We start from the raw sequence: 24,878 nt of genomic DNA on the forward strand, positions 1-24,878 counted from the left end.
CCACTCATGTCCCCCTGCACCCTCACCCCCCTGCAGTCAGGGGCACCTGCCAGCAGACCCCTACACAAGTCCCACTGCACCCGCACCCCCCAGCAGTCAGGGGCACCTGCCAGCAGGCCCCCACTCATGTCCCCTTGCACCCCCACCCCCCAGCAGTCAGGGGCCCCTGCCAGCAGGCCCCCACTCATGTCCCCCTGCACCACCACCCCCAAGCAGTCAGGGGAACCTGCCAGCAGGCCCCCACTCATGTCCCCCTGCACCCCCACCCCCCAGCAGTCAGGGGCACCTGCCATCAGGCCCCCACTCATGTCCCACTCATGTCCCCCTGCACCCCCACCCCCCAGCAGTCAGGGGCACCTGCCAGCAGGTCCCCACTCATGTCTCCCAGCACCCCCACCCCCCAGCAGTCAGGGGCCCCTGCCAGCAGGCCCCCACTCATGTCCACTAATGTCCCCCTGCACCCCCACCCCCCAGCAGTCAGGGGCACCTGCCAGCAGACCCCCACTCATGTCCCACTCATGTCCCCCTGCACCCCCACCCCCCAGCGGTCAGGGGCACCTGCCAGCAGGCCCCCACTCATGTCCCACTCATGTCCCCCTGCACCCCCACCCCCCAGCGGTCAGGGGCACCTGCCAGCAGGCCCCCACTCATGTCCCACTCATGTCCCCCTGCACCCCCACCCCCCAGTAGTCAGGGGCACCTGCCAGCAGGCCCCCACTCATGTCCCCTTGCACCCACACCCCCCAGCAGTCAGAGGCCCCTGCCAGCAGCCCCCCACTCATGTCCCACTCATGTCCCCCTGCACCCCCACCCCCCAGCAGTCAGGGGCTCCTGCCAGCAGGCCCCCACTCATGGCCCACTCATTTTCGCCTGCACCACCACCCCCCAGCAGTGCAGGGGCACCTGCCAGCAGGCCCCCACTCATGTCCCACTCATGCCCCCCTAAACCCCCACCACCCAGCAGTCAGGGGCACCTGCCAGCAGGCCCCCACTCATGTCCCACTCATGTCCCCCTGCACCCCCACCCCCACAGCGGTCAGGGGCACCTGCCAGCAGGCCCCCACTCATGTCCCACTCATGTCCCCCTGCACCCCCACCCCAGCAGTCAAGGGCACCTGCCAGCAGCCCCCCACTCATGTCCCCCCACACCCCCACCCCCCAGCAGTCAGGGGCACCTGCCAGCAGGCCCCCACTCATGTCCCACTTATGTCTGTCACGACCATTGGCGCTTGGAGGGTTTGGCGAAGGTGGAAGTTCCATCGCCATTAGACGGTTCCGTTACGTTTTTTGTTTTAACGTACGGCGCAGTCTAGTGTTTTTCCAACATGGCCGCCCGCCGAGTATTTCTCTATTCGAATCTCGGCGGGTTGGCGCGTTGCAACTTGCTTTCCCGTTCGTTGCGTGCGCTCAGTAGCGTTATCTCCTCCTAGCGATCTTCCACCCCCCAATTCCTGCTACTCTCTCTCCCGCTTGCTCTCTCCCCTTTTCCTCGCTTCCTGCTCTATCGGAGTTTCTCCCCGCTGGCTGTTTTCTCCTGTCAGTTTCCCAGGAGCTCTCTCCTCTGTGGCGCCCATTCACGCTGCTTCGTTTCCTTCTTGTGATTCCACCGCTTCTGCCTGGAGCCGATTTCTCTGGATACTGCTTCTAGTACTCCACGCTTCAACGGACCTGCTTCAGGAGTCTTCTGTCAACTTGTGGGGGTTTTTTGGGCCTCAGAGGCTTTTTCCCCCAATAACAACTGGCTGTCACGGGAGGGGGTCATCGTGAGTTTTCTCTGTTGAGATTCACGGTGGCTTCTTTTCGAGGCAGACCGTATCTGCTCTCCAAGAAGAAGTCTCAAAGGGAGAAACCACGTCGAAGGAGAACCCACTACTCTTCAACATCAGGTGAGGAGGAGGACGGCATTTTGGGGGAACCATTCTTATCAAGTGAGGAGGAGAACATTACAGACCTAGTGGGCAATTCTGCAGGCCAGTCACCAATCCTTGATAATGTCCCCCTGCACCCCCACCCCCCAGCAGTCAGGGGCACCTGCCAGCAGGCCCCCACTCATGTCCCACTCATGTCCCCCTGCACTCCCACCCCCAGCAGTCAGGGGCACCTGCCAGCAGGCCCCCACTCATGTCACACTCATGTCCCCCTGCACCCCCACCCCCACCCCCCAGCAGTCAGGGGCCCCTGCCAGCAGGCCCCCACTCATGTCCCACTCATGTCACCCTGCACCCCCATACCCCAGCAGTCAGGGGCACCAGCCAACAGGCCCCCACTCATGTCCCACTCATGTCCCCCTGCACCCCCACCCCCCAGCAGTGCAGCGCACCTGCCAGCAGGCCCCCAATCAATTTCCCGCAGCACCCCCACCCCCCAGCAGTCAGGGGCACCTGCCAGCAGGCCCCCACTCATGTCCCCTTGCACCCCCACCCCCCAGCAGTCAGGGGCCCCTGCCAGCAGGCCCCCACTCATGTCCCCCTGCACCCTCACCCCCCAGCAGTCAGGGGCACCTGCCAGCAGACCCCTACACATGTCCCACTGCACCCGCACCCCCCAGCAGTCAGGGGCACCTGCCAGCAGGCCCCCACTCATGTCCCCTTGCACCCCCACCCCCCAGCAGTCAGGGGCCCCTGCCAGCAGGCCCCCACTCATGTCCCCCTGCACCACCACCCCAATCAGTCAGGGGAACCTGTCAGCAGGCCCCCACTCATGTCCCCCTGCACCCCCACCCCCCAGCAGTCAGGGGCACCTGCCATCAGGCCCCCACTCATGTCCCACTCATGTCCCCCTGCACCCCCACCCCGCAGCAGTCAGGGGCACCTGCCAGCAGGTCCCCACTCATGTCTCCCAGCACCCCCACCCCCCAGCAGTCAGGGGCCCCTGCCAGCAGGCCCCCACTCATTTCCACTAATGTCCCCCTGCACCCCCACCCCCCAGCAGTCAGGGGCACCTGCCAGCAGACCCCCACTCATGTCCCACTCATGTCCCCCTGCACCCCCACCCCCCAGCGGACAGGGGCACCTGCCAGCAGGCCCCCACTCATGTCCCACTCATGTCCCCCTGCACCCCCACCCCCCAGCAGTCAGGGGCACCTGCCAGCAGGCCCCCACTCATGTCCCACTCATGTCCCCCTGCACCCCCACCCCCCAGTAGTCAGGGGCACCTGCCAGCAGGCCCCCACTCATGTCCCCTTGCACCCCCACCCCCCAGCAGTCAGAGGCCCCTGCCAGCAGGCCCCCACTCATGTCCCACTCATGTTCCCCTGCACCCCCACCCCCCAGTAGTCAGGGGCACCTGCCAGCAGGCCCCCACTCATGTCCCCTTGCACCCCCACCCCCCAGCAGTCAGGGGCCCCTGCCAGCAGGCCCCCACTCATGGCCCACTCATTTTCCCCTGCACCACCACCCCCCAGTATTGCAGGGGCACCTGCCAGCAGGCCCCCACTCATGTCCCACTCATGTCCCCCTGCACCCCCAGCCCCCAGCAGTCAGGGGCACCTGGCCGCAGGCCCCCACTCATGTCCCACTCATGTCCCCCTGCACCCCCACCCCACAGCAGTCATGCGCACCTGCCAGCAGGCCCCCACTCATGTCCCCTTGCACCTCCACCCCCCAGCAGTCAGGGGAACCTGGCGGGGAACCTGGCAGCAGGCCTCCACTCATGTCCCACTCATGTCCCCCTGCACCCCCACCCCCCAGAAGTCAGGGGCACCTGCCACTAGTCCCCCACTCATGTCCCCTCACACCCCCACCGCCCAGCAGTCAGGGTCACCTGCCAGCAGGCCCCCACTCATGTCCCACTCATGTCCCCGTGCACCCCCACCCCCCAGAAGTCAGGGGCACCTGCCAGCAGGCCCCCACTCGTGTCCCAGTCATGTCCCCCTGCACCCCCACGCCCCAGAAGTCAGGGGCACCTGCCAGCAGGCCCCCACTCATGTCCCACTCATGTCCCCCTGCACCCCCACCCCCCAGCAGTCAGGGGCACCTGCCAGCAGGACCCCACTCATGTCCCCTTGCACCCCCACCCCCCGGCAGTCAGGGGCCCCTGCCAGCAGGCCCCCACTCATGTCCCACTCATGTTCCCCAGCACCCCCACCCCCCAGCAGTGCAGGGCACCTGCCAGCAGGCCCCCACTCATGTCCCCCAGCACCCCCACCCCCCAGCAGTCAGGGGCACCTGCCAGCAGGCCCCCACTCATGTCCCCTTGCACCCCCACCCCCCAGCAGTCAGGGGCCCCTGCCAGCAGGCCCCCACTCATGTCCCCCTGCACCCTCACCCCCCAGCAGTCAGGGGTACCTGCCAGCAGACCCCCACTCATGTCCCACTGCACCCCCACCCCCAGCAGTCAGGGGCCCCTGCCAGCAGCCCCCCACTCATGTCCCACTCATGTCCCCCTGCACCCCCACCCCACAGCAGTCAGGGGCACCTGCCAGCAGGCCCCCACTCATATCCCCTTGAGCCCCCACCCCCCAGCAGTCAGGGAAACCTGGCAGCAGGCCCCCACTCATGTCCCACTCATGTCCCTCTGCACCCCCACCCCCCAGCAGTCAGGGGCACCTGCCAGCAGGCCCCCACTCATGTCCCCCCACACCCCACCCCCAGCAGTCAGGGGCACCTGCCAGCAGGCCCCCACTCATGTCCCACTCATGTCCCCCTGCACCCCCACCCCCCAGCAGTCAGGGGCACCTGCCAGCAGGCCCCCACTCATTTCCCACTCATGCCCCCTTGCACCCCCACCCCCCAGCAGTCAGGGGAACTTGGCAGCAGGCCCCACTCATGTCCCACTCATGTCCCCGTGGACCCCCACCCCCCAGCAGTCAGGGGCACCTGCCAGCAGGTCCCCACTCATGTCCCCCTGCACCCCCACCCCCCAGCAGTCAGGGGCACCTACCAGCAGGCCCCCACTCATGTCCCACTCATGTCCCCCTGCACCCCCACCCCCCAGCAGTCAGGGGCCCCTGCCAGCAGGCCCCCACTCATGTCCCACTCATGTCCCCCTGCACCCCCACCCCCCAGCAGTCAGGGGCACCAGCCAACAGGCCCCCACTCATGTCCCCCTGCACCCCCACCCCCCAGCGGTCAGGGACACCTGCCAGCAGGCCCCCACTCATGTCCCACTCTCGTCCCCCTGCACCCCCACCCCCAGCAGTCAGGGGCACCTGCCAGCAGGCCCCCACTCATGTCCCACTCATGTCCCCCTCCACCCCCACCCCCCAGTAGTCAGGGTCACTTGCCAGCAGGCCCCCACTCATGTCCCCTTGCACACCCACCCCACAGCAGTCAGAGGCCCCTGCCAGCAGCCCCCCACTCATGTCCCACTCATGTCCCCCTGCACCTCCACCCCCAGCAGTCAGGGGCCCCTGCAAGCAGGCCCCCACTCATGCCCCACTCATGTCCCCCTGTACCCCCACCCCCAGCAGTGCAGGGGTACCTGCCAGCAGGCCCCCACTCATGTCCCCCTGTGCCCCCCACCCCCCAGCAGTCAGGGGCACCTGCCAGCAGGCCCCCACTCATGTCCCACTCATGTCCCCCTGCACCCCACCCCCCAGCAGTCAGGGGCACCTGCCAGCAGGCCCCCACTCATGTCCCCCTGCACCCCCACCGCACAGCAGTCAGGGGCACCTGCCAGCAGGCCCCCACTCATGTCCCCTTGCGCCCCCACCCCGCAGCAGTCAGGGGAACCTGGCAGCAGGCCCCCACTCATGTCCAACTCATGTCACCCTGCACCCCCACCCCCCAGCAGTCAGGGGCACCTGCCAGCAGGCCCCCACTCATGTCCCCCCACACCCCCACCCCCCAGCAGTCAGGGGCACTTGCCAGCAGGCCCCACTCATGTCCCACTCATGTCCCCCTGCACCCCCACCCGCCAGCAGTCAGGGGCACCTGCCAGCGGGCCCCCACTCATGTCCCCCTGCACTCCCACCCCCAGCAGTCAGGGGCACCTGCCAGCAGGCACCCACTCATGTCACACTCATGTCCCCCCTGCACCCCCACCCCCACCCCCCAGCAGTCAGGGGCCCCTGCCAGCAGGCCCCCACTCATGTCCCACTCATGTCCCCCTGCACCCCCATACCCCAGCAGTCAGGGGCACCAGCCAACAGGCCCCCACTCATGTCCCACTCATGTCCCCCTGCACCCCCACCCCCCAGCAGTGCAGGGCACCTGCCAGCAGGCCCCCACTCATGTCCCCCAGCACCCCCACCCCCCAGCAGTAAGGGGCACCTGCCAGCAGGCCCCCACTCATGTCCCCTTGCACCCCCACCCCCCAGCAATCAGGGGCCCCTGCCAGCAGGCCCCCACTCATGTCCCCCTGCACCCTCACCCCCCAGCAGTCAGGGGCACCTGCCAGCAGACCCCTACACATGTCCCACTGCACCCGCACCCCCCAGCAGTCAGGGGCACCTGCCAGCAGGCCCCCACTCATGTCCCCTTGCACCCCCACCCCCCAGCAGTCAGGGGCCCCTGCCAGCAGGCCCCCACTCATGTCCCCCTGCACCACCACCCCCAAGCAGTCAGGGGAACCTGCCAGCAGGCCCCCACTCATGTCCCCCTGCACCCCCACCCCCCAGCAGTCAGGGGCACCTGCCATCAGGCCCCCACTCATGTCCCACTCATGTCCCCCTGCACCCCCACCCCCCAGCAGTCAGGGGCACCTGCCAGCAGGTCCCCACTCATGTCTCCCAGCACCCCCACCCCCCAGCAGTCAGGGGCCACTGCCAGCAGGCCCCCACTCATGTCCACTAATGTCCCCCTGCACCCCCACCCCCCAGCAGTCAGGGGCACCTGCCAGCAGACCCCCACTCATGTCCCACTCATGTCCCCCTGCACCCCCACCCCCCAGCGGTCAGGGGCACCTGCCAGCAGGCCCCCACTCATGTCCCACTCATGTCCCCCTGCACCCCCACCCCCCAGCAGTCAGGGGCACCTGCCAGCAGGCCCCCACTCATGTCCCACTCATGTCCCCCTGCACCCCCACCCCCCAGTAGTCAGGGGCACCTGCCAGCAGGCCCCCACTCATGTCCCCTTGCACCCACACCCCCCAGCAGTCAGAGGCCCCTGCCAGCAGCCCCCCACTCATGTCCCACTCATGTCCCCCTGCACCCCCACCCCCCAGCAGTCAGGGGCCCCTGCGAGCAGGCCCCCACTCATGGCCCACTCATTTTCGCCTGCACCACCACCCCCCAGCAGTGCAGGGGCACCTGCCAGCAGGCCCCCACTCATGTCCCACTCATGCCCCCCTAAACCCCCACCACCCAGCAGTCAGGGGCACCTGCCAGCAGGCCCCCACTCATGTCCCACTCATGTCCCCCTGCACCCCCACCCCCACAGCGGTCAGGGGCACCTGCCAGCAGGCCCCCACTCATGTCCCACTCATGTCCCCCTGCACCCCCACCCCAGCAGTCAAGGGCACCTGCCAGCAGCCCCCCACTCATGTCCCCCCACACCCCCACCCCCCAGCAGTCAGGGGCACCTGCCAGCAGGCCCCCACTCATGTCCCACTTATGTCTGTCACGACCATTGGCGCTTGGAGGGTTTGGCGAAGGTGGAAGTTCCATCGCCATTAGACGGTTCCGTTACGTTTTTTGTTTTAACGTACGGCGCAGTCTAGTGTTTTTCCAACATGGCCGCCCGCCGAGTATTTCTCTATTCGAATCTCGGCGGGTTGGCGCGTTGCAACTTGCTTTCCCGTTCGTTGCGTGCGCTCAGTAGCGTTATCTCCTCCTAGCGATCTTCCACCCCCCAATTCCTGCTACTCTCTCTCCCGCTTGCTCTCTCCCCTTTTCCTCGCTTCCTGCTCTATCGGAGTTTCTCCCCGCTGGCCGTTTTCTCCTGTCAGTTTCCCAGGAGCTCTCTCCTCTGTGGCGCCCATTCACGCTGCTTCGTTTCCTTCTTGTGATTCCACCGCTTCTGCCTGGAGCCGATTTCTCTGGATACTGCTTCTAGTACTCCACGCTTCAACGGACCTGCTTCAGGAGTCTTCTGTCAACTTGTGGGGGTTTTTTGGGCCTCAGAGGCTTTTTCCCCCAATAACAACTGGCTGTCACAGGAGGGGGTCATCGTGAGTTTTCTCTGTTGAGATTCACGTTGGCTTCTTTTCGAGGCAGACCGTATCTGCTCTCCAAGAAGAAGTCTCAAAGGGAGAAACCACGTCGAAGGAGAACCCACTACTCTTCAACATCAGGTGAGGAGGAGGACGGCATTTTGGGGGAACCATTCTTATCAAGTGAGGAGGAGAACATTACAGACCTAGTGGGCAATTCTGCAGGCCAGTCACCAATCCTTGATAATGTCCCCCTGCACCCCCACCCCCCAGCAGTCAGGGGCACCTGCCAGCAGGCCCCCACTCATGTCCCACTCATGTCCCCCTGCACTCCCACCCCCAGCAGTCAGGGGCACCTGCCAGCAGGCCCCCACTCATGTCACACTCATGTCCCCCTGCACCCCCACCCCCCAGCAGTCAGGGGCCCCTGCCAGCAGGCCCCCACTCATGTCCCACTCATGTCCCCCTGCACCCCCATACCCCAGCAGTCAGGGGCACCAGCCAACAGGCCCCCACTCATGTCCCACTCATGTCCCCCTGCACCCCCACCCCCCAGCAGTGCAGGGCACCTGCCAGCAGGCCCCCACTCATGTCCCCCAGCACCCCCACCCCCCAGCAGTCAGGGGCACCTGCCAGCAGGCCCCCACTCATGTCCCCTTGCACCCCCACCCCCCAGCAGTCAGGGGCCCCTGCCAGCAGGCCCCCACTCATGTCCCCCTGCACCCTCACCCCCCAGCAGTCAGGGGCACCTGCCAGCAGACCCCTACACATGTCCCACTGCACCCGCACCCCCCAGCAGTCAGGGGCACCTGCCAGCAGGCCCCCACTCATGTCCCCATTGCACCCCCACCCCCCAGCAGTCAGGGGCCCCTGCCAGCAGGCCCCCACTCATGTCCCCCTGCACCACCACCCCAAGCAGTCAGGGGAACCTGCCAGCAGGCCCCCACTCATGTCCCCCTGCACCCCCACCCCCCAGCAGTCAGGGGCACCTGCCATCAGGCCCCCACTCATGTCCCACTCATGTCCCCCTGCACCCCCACCCCCCAGCAGTCAGGGGCACCTGCCAGCAGGTCCCCACTCATGTCTCCCAGCACCCCCACCCCCCAGCAGTCAGGGGCCCCTGCCAGCAGGCCCCCACTCATGTCCACTAATGTCCCCCTGCACCCCCACCCCCCAGCAGTCAGGGGCACCTGCCAGCAGACCCCCACTCATGTCCCACTCATGTCCCCCTGCACCCCCACCCCCCAGCGGTCAGGGGCACCTGCCAGCAGGCCCCCACTCATGTCCCACTCATGTCCCCCTGCACCCCCACCCCCCAGCAGTCAGGGGCACCTGCCAGCAGGCCCCCACTCATGTCCCACTCATGTCCCCCTGCACCCCCACCCCCCAGTAGTCAGGGGCACCTGCCAGCAGGCCCCCACTCATGTCCCCTTGCACCCACACCCCCCAGCAGTCAGAGGCCCCTGCCAGCAGCCCCCCACTCATGTCCCACTCATGTCCCCCTGCACCCCCACCCCCCAGCAGTCAGGGGCCCCTGCCAGCAGGCCCCCACTCATGGCCCACTCATTTTCCCCTGCACCACCACCCCCCAGCAGTGCAGGGGCACCTGCCAGCAGGCCCCCACTCATGTCCCACTCATGGCCCCCTAAACCCCCACCACCCAGCAGTCAGGGGCACCTGCCAGCAGGCCCCCACTCATGTCCCACTCATGTCCCCCTGCACCCCCACCCCCACAGCGGTCAGGGGCACCTGCCAGCAGGCCCCCACTCATGTCCCACTCATGTCCCCCTGCACCCCCACCCCAGCAGTCAAGGGCACCTGCCAGCAGCCCCCCACTCATGTCCCCCCACACCCCCACCCCCCAGCAGTAGTCAGGGGCACCTGCCAGCAGGCCCCCACTCATGTCCCACTTATGTCTGTCACGACCATTGGCGCTTGGAGGGTTTGGCGAAGGTGGAAGTTCCATCGCCATTAGACGGTTCCGTTACGTTTTTTGTTTTAACGTACGGCGCAGTCTAGTGTTTTTCCAACATGGCCGCCCGCCGAGTATTTCTCTATTCGAATCTCGGCGGGTTGGCGCGTTGCAACTTGCTTTCCCGTTCGTTGTGTGCGCTCAGTAGCGTTATCTCCTCCTAGCGATCTTCCACCCCCCAATTCCTGCTACTCTCTCTCCCGCTTGCTCTCTCCCCTTTTCCTCGCTTCCTGCTCTATCGGAGTTTCTCCCCGCTGGCCGTTTTCTCCTGTCAGTTTCCCAGGAGCTCTCTCCTCTGTGGCGACCATTCACGCTGCTTCGTTTCCTTCTTGTGATTCCACCGCTTCTGCCTGGAGCCGATTTCTCTGGATACTGCTTCTAGTACTCCACGCTTCAACGGACCTGCTTCAGGAGTCTTCTGTCAACTTGTGGGGGTTTTTTGGGCCTCAGAGGCTTTTCCCCCAATAACAACTGGCTGTCATGGGAGGGGGTCATCGTGAGTTTTCTCTGTTGAGATTCACGGTGGCTTCTTTTCGAGGCAGACCGTATCTGCTCTCCAAGAAGACGTCCCAAAGGGAGAAACCACGTCGAAGGAGAACCCACTACTCTTCAACATCAGGTGAGGAGGAGGACGGCATTTTGGGGGAACCATTCTTATCAAGTGAGGAGGAGGACATTACAGACCTAGTGGGCAATTCTGCAGGCCAGTCACCAATCCTTGATAATGTCCCCCTGCACCCCCACCCCCCAGCAGTCAGGGGCACCTGCCAGCAGGCCCCCACTCATGTCCCACTCATGTCCCCCTGCACTCCCACCCCCAGCAGTCAGGGGCACCTGCCAGCAGGCCCCCACTCATGTCACACTCATGTCCCCCTGCACCCCCACCCCCACCCCCCAGCAGTCAGGGGCCCCTGCCAGCAGGCCCCCACTCATGTCCCACTCATGTCCCCCTGCACCCCACCCCCCAGCAGTCAGGGGCACCAGCCAATAGGCCCCCACTCATGTCCCGCTCATGTCCCCCTGCACCCCCACCCCCCAGCAGTGCAGGGCACCTGCCAGCAGGCCCCCACTCATGTCCCCCAGCCCCCCACCCCCCAGCAGTCAGGGGCACCTGCCAGCAGGCCCCCACTCATGTCCCCTTGCACCCCACCCCCCAGCAGTCAGGGGCCCCTGCCAGCAGGCCCCCACTCATGTCCCACTCATTTCCCCCTGCACCCTCACCCACCAGCATTCAGGGGCACCTGCCAGCAGACCCCCACTCATGTCCCACTGCACCCCCACCCCCCAGCAGTCAGGGGCACCTGCCAGCAGGCCCCCACTCATGTCCCACTCATGTCCCCCTGCACCACCACCCCCAAGCAGTCAGGGGAACCTGCCAGCAGGCCCCCACTCATGTCCCCCTGCACCCCCACCCCCCAGCAGTCAGGGGCACCTGCCAGCAGGCCCCCACTCATGTCCCACTCATGTCCCTCTGCACCCCCACCCCCCAGCAGTCAGGGGCACCTGCCAGCAGGTCCCCACTCATGTCTCCCAGCACCCCCACCCCCCAGCAGTCAGGGGCCCCTGCCAGCAGGCACCTACTCATGTCCCACTAATGTCCCCCTGCACCCCCACCCCCCAGCAGTCAGGGGCACCTGCCAGCAGACCCCCACTCATGTCCCACTCATGTCCCCCTGCACCCCCACCCCCCATCGGTCAGGGGCACCTGCCAGCAGGCCCCCACTCATGTCCCACTCATGTCCCACTGCACCCCCACCCCCAGCAGTCAGGGGCACCTGCCAGCAGGCCCCCACTCATGTCCCACTCATGTCCCCCTGCACCCCCACCCCCCAGTAGTCAGGGGAACCTGCCAGCAAGACCCCACTCATGTCCCCTTGAACCCCCACCCCCCAGCAGTCAGAGGCCCCTGCCAGCAGCCCCCCACTCATGTCCCACTCATGTTCCCCTGCACCCCCACCCCCCAGCAGTCAGGGGCCCCTACCAGCAGGCCCCCACTCATGTCCCACTCATGTTCCCCTGCACCACCACCCCCCAGCAGTGCAGGGGCACCTGCCAGCAGGCCCCCACTCATGTCCCACTCATGCCCCCCTAAACCCCCACCACCCAGCAGTCAGGGGCACCTGCCAGCAGGCCCCCACTCATGTCCCACTAATGTCCCCCTGCACCCCCACCCCCCAGCAGTCAGGGGCCCCTGCCAGCAGGTCCCCACTCATGTCCCACTCATGTCCCCCTGCACCCCCACCCCCCAGTAGTCAGGGGCACCTGCCAGAAGGCCCCCACTCATGTCCCCTTGCACCCCCACCCCCCAGCAGTCAGAGGCCCCTGCCAGCAACCCCCCACTCATGTCCCACTCATATCCCCCTGCACCCCACCCCCCAGCAGTCAGGGGCCCCTGCCAGTAGACCCCCACTCATGTCCCATCATGTTCCCCTGCACCACCACCCCCCAGCAGTGCAGGGGCACCTGCCAGCAGGCCCCCACTTATGTCCCACTCATGTCCCCCTAAACTCCCACCACCCAGCAGTCAGGGGCACCTGCCAGCAGGCCCCCACCATGTCCCACTCATGTCCCCCTGCACCCCCACCCCCACAGCAGTCAGGGGCACCTGCCAGCAGGCCCCCACTTATGTCCCCATAATGTCTCCCTGCACCCCCATCCCCCACCAGTCAGGGGCACCTGCCAGCAGGCCCCCACTCATGTCCCACTCATGTCCCCCTGCAGCCCCACCCCCCAGCAGTCAGGGGCCCCTGCCAGCAGGCTCCACTCATGTCCCCCTGCACCCCCACCCCCCAGCAGTCAGGGGCACCTGCCAGCAGGCCCCCACTCATGTCCCACTCATGTCCCCCTGCACCCCCACCCCCCCAGCAGTCAGGGGCACCTGCCAGCAGGCCCCCACTCATGTCCCCTTGCACCCCCACCCCCCAGCAGTCAGGGGCACCTGGCAGCAGGCCCCCACTCATGTCCCACTCATGTCCCCCTGCACCCCCACCCCCAGCAGTGAAATGGCGATTCCATGACACAAACCAAAAGTCAACTATGTACATCAACACATGTCTGCCACACGAAGGCAGGCGGTAGCGTCCCTGCGTATTAAAAAAATGTGCTCTATCAAAAAGCACGTATATACAGCTCTGATGAATTTCCCATACTGTGGCCCTCTAGGACAAATGACGTGCAAAGGGGTACGCGACAAACACGGACACCCGCTGTGTCAACAATAGCGTGTATTTTGTGGGTGCGCGGGAAGTTTCACATGCAATTGTGCTTGGGCGAGCGGGATACGTGTACTTCAGGGGCTTGCTGGAAGTTGGGCGCTCGGGAAGTTGGGCTCGCGGGAAGTTTTACATGTGATTGGGCCTGTGCGAGCAGGGTACGTGTAAATCTGGGGTGGGCGGGGAAGTACAGGAGGCAAATGCGTGGAACGCCCACACGCACGCACCAAAAAAAACGCGCTAATCCGGAAACACGTACGCCAGCAGGAAGCAGGCGTACGTGGACCCGCGCAGCATAAAAGTGCACGCAAACAACAAGCAAGCTCAGACGCCAGGATAACCATACCGTTCCTAGCAGCAGTGGTCGTGGGACACCGCAGGAGGAGGAGGATAGTCAGGCCCAGGATTTTCACACCCAGAGCCAGCCTTTTTGGCATGCCTGATGACCAGGTGTATGGGAGGTACAGGTTTCCACCTCACATAATACTCAACCTCGTCAGTGAGTGGGAGGATGACCTCACATCACCCACCCTGTGCTCCCAAGCACTCAGCCCACTGGAGAAGGTCCTCAATGTACTGCACTTCTTGGTCACTGGATCATTTCAGCGGACAAGTGCCATAGTGGGGGGGGGTGTCACAGGCCACACAGTCACGGTGCCTACACCAGGTCTTGGCCATCATGACTGCACGCCCATCAGTGCGCAGGCACATATACCTGCCCAGAACACCTGCAGAAAGGCAGGCTGTCGTCCAGGATTTCTACAGGGTGGCACAATTCCCCAAAGTCCTAGGTGCCATTGATTGAACCCATGTGGCCCTACGTCCCCCCAGGGCATCAGAGCACATCTATAGAAAGCGCAAGCACTGGCATTCCGTCAACGTGCAGGTAGTATGTGAGGCCAAGGGAATCATCACCTCAGTATATGCCAACTATCCAGGGTGCACCCACGACAGTTTCATTTACAGAATGTCAACCCTAAACCGGGACCTAGAAGCTGGGCGGCATGGCGATACATGGCTGCTTGGTGAGTATAAATGCCACAGCACATGCATGAATGCCAGATACTGAGTAATGTCACCCATCACCACCTCCCCAGGGGACAGTGCCTACCCTCTGAGCACCCTCATGATGACGCCAATTCGGAACCCCACCACGCCACCCGAGGTAAGATACAACACAGCCCTTATTGCAACCCGGGGCATAGTGGAGCGCACATTCGGAGTGCTCAAGTCACGCTTTCGCTCCCTTGACCGTTCTGGTGGGCAGCTGTTATACGCTCCCTCAGTAGTCTGCAGGATCATAGTGGCAGCATGTGTCCTGCACAACGTTGCAACACGCCGGGGCCTGCCGGTGGACATGGTGGTGCCCCCACATCCCCAACCACATGCACGCCCACTGCGCATGGGAGGGGAAAGGGCATGGGGTGAGGCAGCCCGAACACAGCTGGTGGCTAATTACGTCACTTAGAATCACACCCCTGTGGAGTGCACACAGCCCTGCCACATACCAGCTGACAATCAATGATGATGACATGAGGGACAGTCAGCTGTCACAACCATACCATCCTGAGATTGGTCACCTGGAAGTGTCACAATGTGTGCATCCCTACCTACAGAAACACCACCAATGCTGTGTCATCAAAATACACATATGCTGCTAAATGCATGACCCCCATGCAAAATACAACATGAGAACAGTGCCATGTCACCCAACCCCTCCCCAGCACCGCCACCCAACACACCATGGCATGTCATGCTATGTGAGAGCAAACAAAGCAATCCCAAAAACCTGACACAAGTGTCACAAAGTACAGTGTCCCTAATGGAAACTGGCCACACACAATATGCTCCTAGTAATGTTGAACTAACAACACACATGACCAAATACTTACCAGCTAAACAATGCATCTAGACAAGTTCAACATTTCTAAAACATGACAGTACTAAGTTAAAGTAGTCGTAGTCATACAACCTGAATATGCCACCACATCGCCCCCTTCAAACTGTAGTCTTGAAGCCTTCAAAACTGGTCTGTGTACTGCATACAACATGAACTCCATCTCCAAAGTAGACGGCCTTGTGAAGACATGAGGAATGAACCTGCAAATTCAGAGGGAGACATGGAAGCAAAATCATACATTAATACACCATGCAGTGTACAATACAACAACAATATACACAAGGAATGTCTAAACAGTATTGACTACAGACTGCCCACACAGCTCATGGGAGCCCAACGTCACTGTGTACATCACTGTCACTTGGTCACACCCTTTGCAAGCCCATGGAAACGGGAAGCATGGGTGTGTGTCTCACGAACCCAAGCATCTAACCCAAACTCAGGACAAGCCTGCATGTGCCCAGCCGGAATACAGTGGATACCCACGGGAGCCACACAAGGCAACACACTGTCAACATGTCTTTCAAAAATCAAAATTCAAAATTCAAAAATCAAAAATGGCCATGTTGAGAAAAAAAACACCTCCGTGGGCTCATAGCCTGCACGGCGATGCCAATGTGGGAGAACTACTGCCGTCGCTCTCATGACCCTCTGCTGCTGCATCAGGAGGTGGTGGTGCTATGCGAGGAAGCCCACGCAAAGCCCTGGTATGGTCCTCCATGGCAGCAAGCATGTGGGTGTGGAAGGTCTCGTTCTGGAGGATTATAGTGCGGAGATCCCCATGCAACACCTGACGTGATGCCCGGATCTCCTCCCGAGTTGCCCGCATCTCAGCTGAGAGCGTAATTGTGAGGTGCTCCAGCCGCTGTTCTGCCGTAAAATTAGCGGAAGTCTCAAGCTCAAGAAGAGTCTGCCTGAGGTTATTGAGTTCTTCACTCAGGGCTTTCCTGTGGGCCTGGGACTCTATTGAGATGGATTGGCGCAGAGTCTCCAGTGCCGCCCGTCGGTCCCTGTTAGACGCCAACATGTCTTCCCTGTGTGATTGGCAAATGGAGTCTGTTGCCTGCTTTAGTTGCTCCATCTGCCTTACAGGGGGGATAATGGAAGTGGCCACCCTCTTCATTGTCTGAGCCATCATTTCAACTGATGCTGCCTGTTGGGTTGCCATAGTGTACATGGTGTTCTCCCATACCCTATTGCCCGGTGGCGTACGGCCACCGCGTCGACGGGCACCACACCTGTTTGGGGCAAGGCGATGTGCACCTTGCTGTGCTGGCACCGCCTGAGGCTGCAGGACTGCATTCCCCCTCTGATCTGCTGGCCCAGGAACAGGATCAGATGCTGTGGAGTGTGACCCTGCATCCGTAACCACCAAAGGCGCCTCTACCAACACTGACATCCCCATAGAGGGATCTACCCCTGGTGCAGGTGGGTTGGACAGAACAGAATCCCTGCCAGAAACACTTACCTGTGACGGCACATAGGTCTCATCATCCGAATCAGCACCTGAATAGAGGTCTGGGGAGGTGCACCCAGAGACACCCCTGGAAAGTATGGTCTGCAGGAGGATTGGGTTCTCACCCACCACCACACCACGTCCCCCGCTGGTGCCCGGTCGTGCCTGGGATTCCTCCTGGGTCTGCACCATCTCCTCAACCTCAACAGCATCAAGTGCGTCATCCCCTGCAAAAACATGAAAGAGAAAAAATGGAAACAGGCATTAGCACCATAGCACACAAATAGACCTGTCAAGCTACAGAACCAGTACATGATTCACATATGTCCCACATGACTATAACCTTCCCATGCCTGCACTGTCACTGAGTAGTAAGGGGAGGCAAAAGGCAGACACTGATGACATCATGGTCATGCATGTGGGACCAGTTATGTGTGAACCACATGGTAGGTGCATGTGTTTTAATGCAAAATGGAGACCTCTATGCAGAATGCACACCTGAAAGCATGCCAGTCTCTGTTTCTAGACATGGAGGGGGGATGAGGAATGGGTGCTGATGTCATATACATGTATGGTGCACGTGTGTGTGTGTGTGTGTGTGTGTGTGTGTGTGTGTGTGTGTGTGTGTGTGTGTGTGTGTGTGCACCAGAGAAGTGTGTGTTTGACTTTGAAACGCCATGGATGCATGTGACTTTGAAGGCAACATCTTGGTTTACAGGGGCCCTTGTACATGGGTGTTGATGTTGATTGCAGGCGCCGGGAGTGTTTCTGCATGTGTGTTGCATGCATTGACACATGTATTGTGGAAGGACAGGATGGAAGTGACATTTGACAGTGCCACTCATGTGTTATTGCTTCCTGTCTAGGGTATTTTGTGCTGTACCCTGATGCTTGTGTTCTATGTCTCCCTCTACGCAGCGTCAAGTGAAGAAGAGGGCGGAGACGGCGCTGTGGAGCCAAGCGGCGGGGATGGTGCCGCGTCTGCCACAACGGCTGTGGCGGAAGGGCCGGGTGAGCCCCCACAGGGGCTTCCAATGGCGGAAGACGGTGTGGAGACATCCAGGTTGGTGGTCTCCACAGAGGAGGAGGAGCCCGCTACTGAGCCGCACATGGGGCCTGGTGGGGGTAGTACCACTGGTGCAAGTGGTGCAGTCCAGGGCCAGGGTCAAGAGGCAGCACAGGTCACCGCGGAGGGACCTGTGCATGTCGCTGTCCTTGTCCCTGTGACTGCTCCATCATGCACCAGCACGGAGGCCCTGTCCCAGGCCCGTCCGCAGGTAGGGGAGAGTGCCATATCACCTGCCTCTCCACTACCTGTGGGCGAGGGGTCCCGCGACCGTATGGGATCCGTCCTGGTGGGTGTCGCGTTGCGCACACGTGACATTCGTGATGACGTGCGTTGTTCCTGGGTGGAGAACGCACGCCATCACAAAGAGCAGCGTTGTGACGTGGCACTGCTGGTAGGGACCCTGGTCGGTGGGTTCCTACATGTGACGCGCACTCTGGCGGACCTCTCCTCCTCTGTGGAGGCTATGCGCCGGTCGTTCTCCAAATCGTCTTCCAGCCCAGATTCCACCACGGCCCTCTGTGGACCTGGCCAACACAGCCAGCTTGGTGGAGATCCCATCCCTGCTACAGTCGGGAGTTGGCGGTCCACAGGGGTGGACACCACAACTGGAGACCAACAGATGGAGGATGTGCAGGCACCATCTGACAGGGCACATGGACAGCAGCAGCAGCAGCAGGAGCAGGCTGTAGGTGGGAGCAATGATGGCTCAGGGCCATCAACATCAGAGGGGCAGGCATCGGCCATAGGGCAGGAGGACCCAGGAATGGGAGTGTCTTCCGTGTGGCAGCGGTTGGGCCAGCAGATAGATGCGGAGCGGCAGCAGGCGGAAGAGGCACGGCTCACGATGGTCAGGGCGGAGAACTCCATGCGTAGGGCCCTGAGGTGGGCCGAGTGCCTCGAGGCCATTCGCAGGGACCTGGAGATCCAGATGTCATTGTCCCTGCAAACCCTCAGGGCCATGGAAGAGGACCGCCTCTGGGACATCGAGCAGGAGTTCGATGATGCCCTGGCCCGGGACATCAACAAGTGAGCCGTTGGACTTGCCCGCTGCCCTTGTAAATAGTTAGTTAGTTAGTATTAGGTTTCCTTTTGTTTTTTCTTTATTTTGGACTGCTTGGACAATGGACCACATTTTTGTATATAGTTCTTTTATTAGGTAGTAGTTTTTGGTAGGTTTCATTTCTTAAATTGGGCTCATGGACGCTGGATTCTTCAATTGTACATAGTTCTACATTGGATTCATCTTTTTAAATATTTTTTTTGTGTTCACCATGGAGCAATGGTTTTTATTTTCCCTTGGATTTGATTTTTTGAACTGTGACTTTGGACAACATTTCTTTTTGGATTTCTTTTGCTTATGTTTTCTTGATTTTCATAATTTATCGGACATGGACCATTTCTTTTGTTATTCCCATTGTTGTGTGTTTAATTTGATTTACGTTCATGTTATCTTTAATATATATTTTTTTATACTTCCATTTGTGTTATCATCTCATTGGTTTAATGCATGTCATGATATGGGTTTTGACATTCACTTGCATCCATTGTGTTTGTGTGACGGACATGTGTTCATTTACATACTTGCAATTGGGGTTGTATCATGTAATTGGCATTTCTATGTGGGTGGATGCAATACTTGGGTGGGTCTTTGGCATGTGGAGGCTGGCCATAAGGGCCAGGGATCTAGATTGTGATGACATGTTGGCTGGGGGACTGCTGGCAGGTGCCCCGCACTGCTGGGGGGTGGGGGTCCAGGGGACATGTGTTGGGGCCTGCTGGCAGGTGCCCTGCACTGCTGGGGGATGGGGGTTCAAGGGGACATGAGTGGGACATGAGTGGGGGCCTGCAGGAAGGTGCCCTGCACTGCTGGGGGGTGGGGGTGCTGGGGGACATGAGTGGGGGCCTGCTGGCAGGTGCCCTGCACTGCTTGGGGGGTGGGCGTGCAAGTGGACATGAGTGGGGGCCTGCTGGCAGGTGCCCTGCACTGCTGGGGGGTGGGGGTGCAAGGGGACATGAGTGGGACATCAGTGGGGGCCTGCTGGCAGGTGCCCTGCACTGCTGGGGTATGGGGGTGCTGGGGGACATGAGTGGGGGCCTGCTGGCAGGTGCCCTGCACTGCTGGGAGGTGGGGTGCAAGGGGACATGAGTGGGACATGAGTGGGGGCCTGCTGGCAGGTGCCCTGCACTGCTGGGGGGTGGGGGTGCAAGGGGAAATGAGCGGGGGCCTGCTGGCAGGTGCCCCTCAGTGCTGGGGCGTGGGGGTGCAAGGGGACATGAGTGGGACATGAGTGGGGGCCTGCTGGCAGGTGCCCCTGACTGCTGGGGGGTGGGGGTGCTGGGGGACATGAGTGGGGGCCTGCAGGCAGGTGCCCTGCACTGATGGGGGTGTGGGTGCTGGGGACATGAGTGGGGGCCTGCTGGCAGGCGCCCTGCACTGCTTGGGGGGTGGGGGTGCAAGGGGACATGAGTGGGGGCCTGCTGGCAGGTGCCCTGCACTGTTTGGGGGTGGGGGTGCTGGGGGACATGAGTGGGGGCCTGCTGGCAGGTGCCCTGCACTGCTGGGGGGTGGGAGTGCAAGGGGGTAATGCGTTGGTGATCACTAGTGCAAGGTGACATGTGGCTTGGCTGGGGGGGCATGCCCATGGTGGATGGGCTGCCTGCGGGACATGACCATGGGTGCAGGGTCGTCCCCTGTGGTGTGGTCTGCCTGCAGGGGCCGTGGAGTGTGTAGAGGGAACACCTGGGAGGACCCACACTGCCAATTCACGTGTAGGACTCCCCTGCACCCCCGAAATACACGTACCCCACTCGCACAGGGCCTATCGCGTGTGAAACTTCCCGCGCACCCCAGTAATGCACGTACCCTGCTGAAATCGCGTGTTAAACTTCCCTGCACCCAAGAAATACACGTACCCTGCTGAAATTGCGTGTGGAACTTCCCGCGCACCCCAGTAATATACGTACCCTGCTGAAATCGCGTGTTAAACTTCCCCGCACCCCAGAAATACCCGTACCCTGCTGAAATCGCGTGTGGAACTTCCCGCGCACCCCAGTAATACACGTACCCTGCTGAAATTGCGTGTTAAACTTCCCCGCACCCCAGAAGTACACGTACCCTGCTGAAATCGCATGTGGAACTTCCCGCGCACACCAGAAATACACGTACCCTGCAGAAATCGCGTGTGGAACTTCCCGTGCACCCCAGTAATACACATACCCTGCTGAAATCACGTGTTAAACTTCCCCGCACCCCAGAAATACACGTACCCTGCTGAAATCTCGTGTGGAACTTCCCACGCACCCCAGTAATACATGTACTCTGCTGAAATCGCGTGTTAAACTTCCCCGCACCCCAGAAATACACGTACCCTGCAGAAATCACGTGTGGAACTTCCCGCGCACCCCAGTAATATACGTACCCTGCTGAAATCGAGTGTGGCACTTCCCGCGCACACCTGTAATACACGTAGCCTGCTGTAATCACGTGTTAAACTTCCCCGCACCCCAGAAATACGCGTACCCTGCTGAAATCGCGTGTGGCACTTCCCGCGCACCCCAGTAATACACGTACCCTGCCGAAATCGCGTGTTAAACTTCCCCGCACCCCAGAAATACACGTACCCTGTTGAAATCGCGTGTTAAACTTCCCCGCACCCCAGAAATACACGTACCCTGCAGAAATCTCGTGCGGAACTTCCCGCGCACCCCAGTAATACACGTACCCTGCTGAAATCACGTGTTAAACTTCCCCGCACCCCAGAAATACACGTACCCTGCTGAAATGGCGTGTGGCACTTCCCGCGCACACCTGTGATACACGTACCCTGCTGTAATCGCGTGTTAAACTTCCCTGCACCCCAGAAATACACATACCCTGCTGAAATCGCGTGTGGCACTTCCCACGCACCCCAGTAATACACGTTCTCCGCTCAGCGTTTGCTGTTTGGCAGCCCTGTATACTGGTCCAGGGTTAGCGCAGCCCTTTGCACTGAATTGAGAATTTTGATGGCTTTTCCTTGCGCGAGGGCGTTCTTGGGGGCGTAACTGGCGCTGCTGCAATGTCGCTGCGCCACTCTGCGCCACGGCTGGTTTTGGAGGCTAAAATCCATGAATACGCTGTGCGCGGATATCGATTTTAGCGCACGTGGCTGGCGCGACATTCGCACGCGCACACTGTGCGCCAGCCGCGTGCGCCACTTTTGTGCGAAATTCTATGAATTACCCTGTAAATCCCCTAGGACCTGCCTCTAGGCCTGAATTAGGATCGTAACACTGATTGGCTGGGTCCTGATTTGGGACAGATGATAGCAAAACCTGTTCCTCTACTCACGCCATTAATCTTCATTCCCCCGAGCCGTACCCTTCCAAGTCACAGGCTTAAGAGGTGATATATTGCCTTCGAGAAAGACAAAGCAAACTTTTTAGTCATTTATTCTCGAATTTCTTGACTGCATCCTAAACTGAGGGAAATTCCTAATACATTAATTTGTATTTTCTATTAAGAGACTGTTGCGTGCGAGTGAAGGGAAAATCTGGCGTAAAGTTCTCAATCACCCATCTCATATTCCAATTGATGCTATTAGAGTGGAATTAGGTATACAGTCTTGGTGGTTTTAATATAAATGGTAGAAGTTACGCTTGATTTGTAAATTTGATAATGGCGATCTGTTGGATGTTTTTACTGACTTGAGAGAGGCTAACGCACCTAGATCTAATCCGGCTTTGAGTATGTTTATGGGTGAATGTGAACAATAGTTAGGTGGGATTGAGTGGAACCTCTTTGAACTAAGCTGATTTGAATCTTCCCGCCAATAAGTCCCGCCAATAAGTGTAGATTACGGGCCTTGGGTAGAAATGAGGCCCTGCAGAATTTAAAGAAATTATCTCTGTTTCAACATTTGGTGGTGTGGACGGGAAGCTTGTCCTCCGGTATACCATGCTCAAATTTATATGCTCAAGTCTCCTTCATAGTCTTTTAGGGATAAACTCCTGAAATGTCAATGAAATTGCTACCCCATGCTCGGGGTCATGGGCACATGCATTGGGCTAGAGGATTTCCCCCGTAGCTTATGCCACACTATCGTTGGGGAATGCTTGTACCACCTATTGTTGAAATGCGAGGCCCTCACCCACAGAAGGTCGTTCTACTTTTCGCAGTTTGTGGTTTCCACGTCAGCATTTTTGGTGTGGAAATGTATGGTCCAGATTGATGAGTGCCACTTCAATTTCGTTGGCTGTTGCCCTTTTAGCTTTTTTCTTGGACATTTTAGACTGTGTGGGTGACGTATCGCTTTTAGCTAAGAAACCTTTAACATTTAAATGAAGGATGACCTGCGTAATTTTGAGGTGGTCGAATGTCTCTAAAGAATTGTTTTGTTTTTTTAATGAATGTTGTATTTGTGTGGACATGGAAATTTGTCAATGAATTGTACGTGTTTTATTTTTTTTACTTAGTGTATTAATGAATTTTGTATTCTTCTGGATATTGAATATTAGTTAATCAGTTCGTATAATCTTGTGTATACTCACAATGTCAATACTTGAATTCCTCAACCGTCTCTATTTATGCAACCAAGCAAGAACTCTGTAACAGCGCCACGATGCCAGAGGGCCATTGTGCGCTTTATAAATTCAAATGAATACAAAAATAAAATATATGGGAATTGTGTAAAGTTTCTTAACGTAACCATAACACAATAAATAAAGTCAACTTTTTTTTTTTTAAACTCCTCCCCTGCCTATAAAAACAGATGACATCCTGCCACACAGCTTGTACGGTTTATGTCAAGATGTCAAGGTGATCCATGTGCACACTGGATGGGTGGGGAGCCAGGGTGGTGATCAGGAAGGCAAGGACTTATTAAGTAATAGAAGCATTACATCCTCGTTCGCCTTCCTAGCCCCGGTCATTACCCTTTGAGGATATGCCAAGCAGGAAACCCACATTACTGCCCAGAAACAGTACCCACACATATCATCGTTGCATCACCCATGTTTAATTTTTGACAGGCAACCATTATCATGATTAATCCTTGACACAGTCCAAGAATGTCGGTTCAAAGACTGATGAGCTTTCCAGACAATAGTGTTGCTCGTAAGTATGCAGAGATGGCCAGGCAGGTGCCTTAAAAATATCTCTTATAGGAACGTCCGCATGCTCCGCCCATGAGGAAAGGGAAAGAATCTGAGTCCTTAAACCCTTTCAATTAAAATAGTGCCCTTCACCTTTATGGGACCCTCACACTGAAAAAGAAAGTTGAATGTGTTTTCTGAAGCGGTCCTATGGGTGTTTAACTCCCTTGTTGCCCGCCTTTCTTTGTTTTGCTGTGCAGGGGTCACTAAACATGTTCCTGGATCATATGCACACTACTTGCATAGGATTTAGCCACAGAGTGAGGCTTATGCTGAGGCTGTGGCTGGACACGTTCTCTAAAGAAGCTCCATTATTACAATTATGTTGATCTAGGAGACGTTAATCCAGTAAGGATGCTTGCCCAGCATACAGACAGGTTTGACGGAGGTGGGTGGGGGCCGATCCTAGACACAGTTATGAATGCGGGTGGGTGTCACTTTTGGAAGGGATTATGGGTGTCAGCCGGTACCAGATCTGCTGGGAGGTGCAGAGATGTTTGCGCGCCGCACCTGGAGGGAATGTGAAAGCTTAGCACTTCGCTTTCAGACAGCGATCCAAATGAACCAATCCACTAACAATCTCACCCCCTGCATACATCTCTCAAACTCTAACCTATCACAACCACAGCCCTATAACGCAACAATCCGCACAAACTTCACTACACTTCAACAACAACACAAACCACACAAAGACTTGAACAACAGCACACGACGGCTACCGACCAGAATACACCCCAAACCCAGCAAACAGTGTTGAGCGGGTTGAGGCTGCCAACAGCACATCATTGCTCCCTTGAACTTTTCCTGCTTATTCCCACTAACTCACCCCCCCTCCCTTTTCAGAGCCACCAGAGCGCCAGGGGAATACTCCGGTGGTAATAGTGCACGGTACAAATGGCCTTTAACATCAACATTAACAGTAAGGGTGTTTAAAATCTTTTTTTAAGTATGAGGAACAAATCAGATACTTTTTTTCCTTTGCCTTATTATATTAATTGTATGATCAGTTAAGTGCATTTGTATACAAATTGGCACCAACTGAAACTTCCTCAAAACATATACACATTTATTGTTTTTTCTACTGCTCCTTTGCTTTTGAGACCCTC

Source organism: Ambystoma mexicanum, chromosome 1p (genome assembly GCF_040938575.1).
Source record: "Ambystoma mexicanum isolate Mex_15411 chromosome 1p, UKY_AmexF1_1, whole genome shotgun sequence".
Classification (NCBI taxonomy): Eukaryota; Metazoa; Chordata; class Amphibia; order Caudata; family Ambystomatidae; genus Ambystoma; species Ambystoma mexicanum.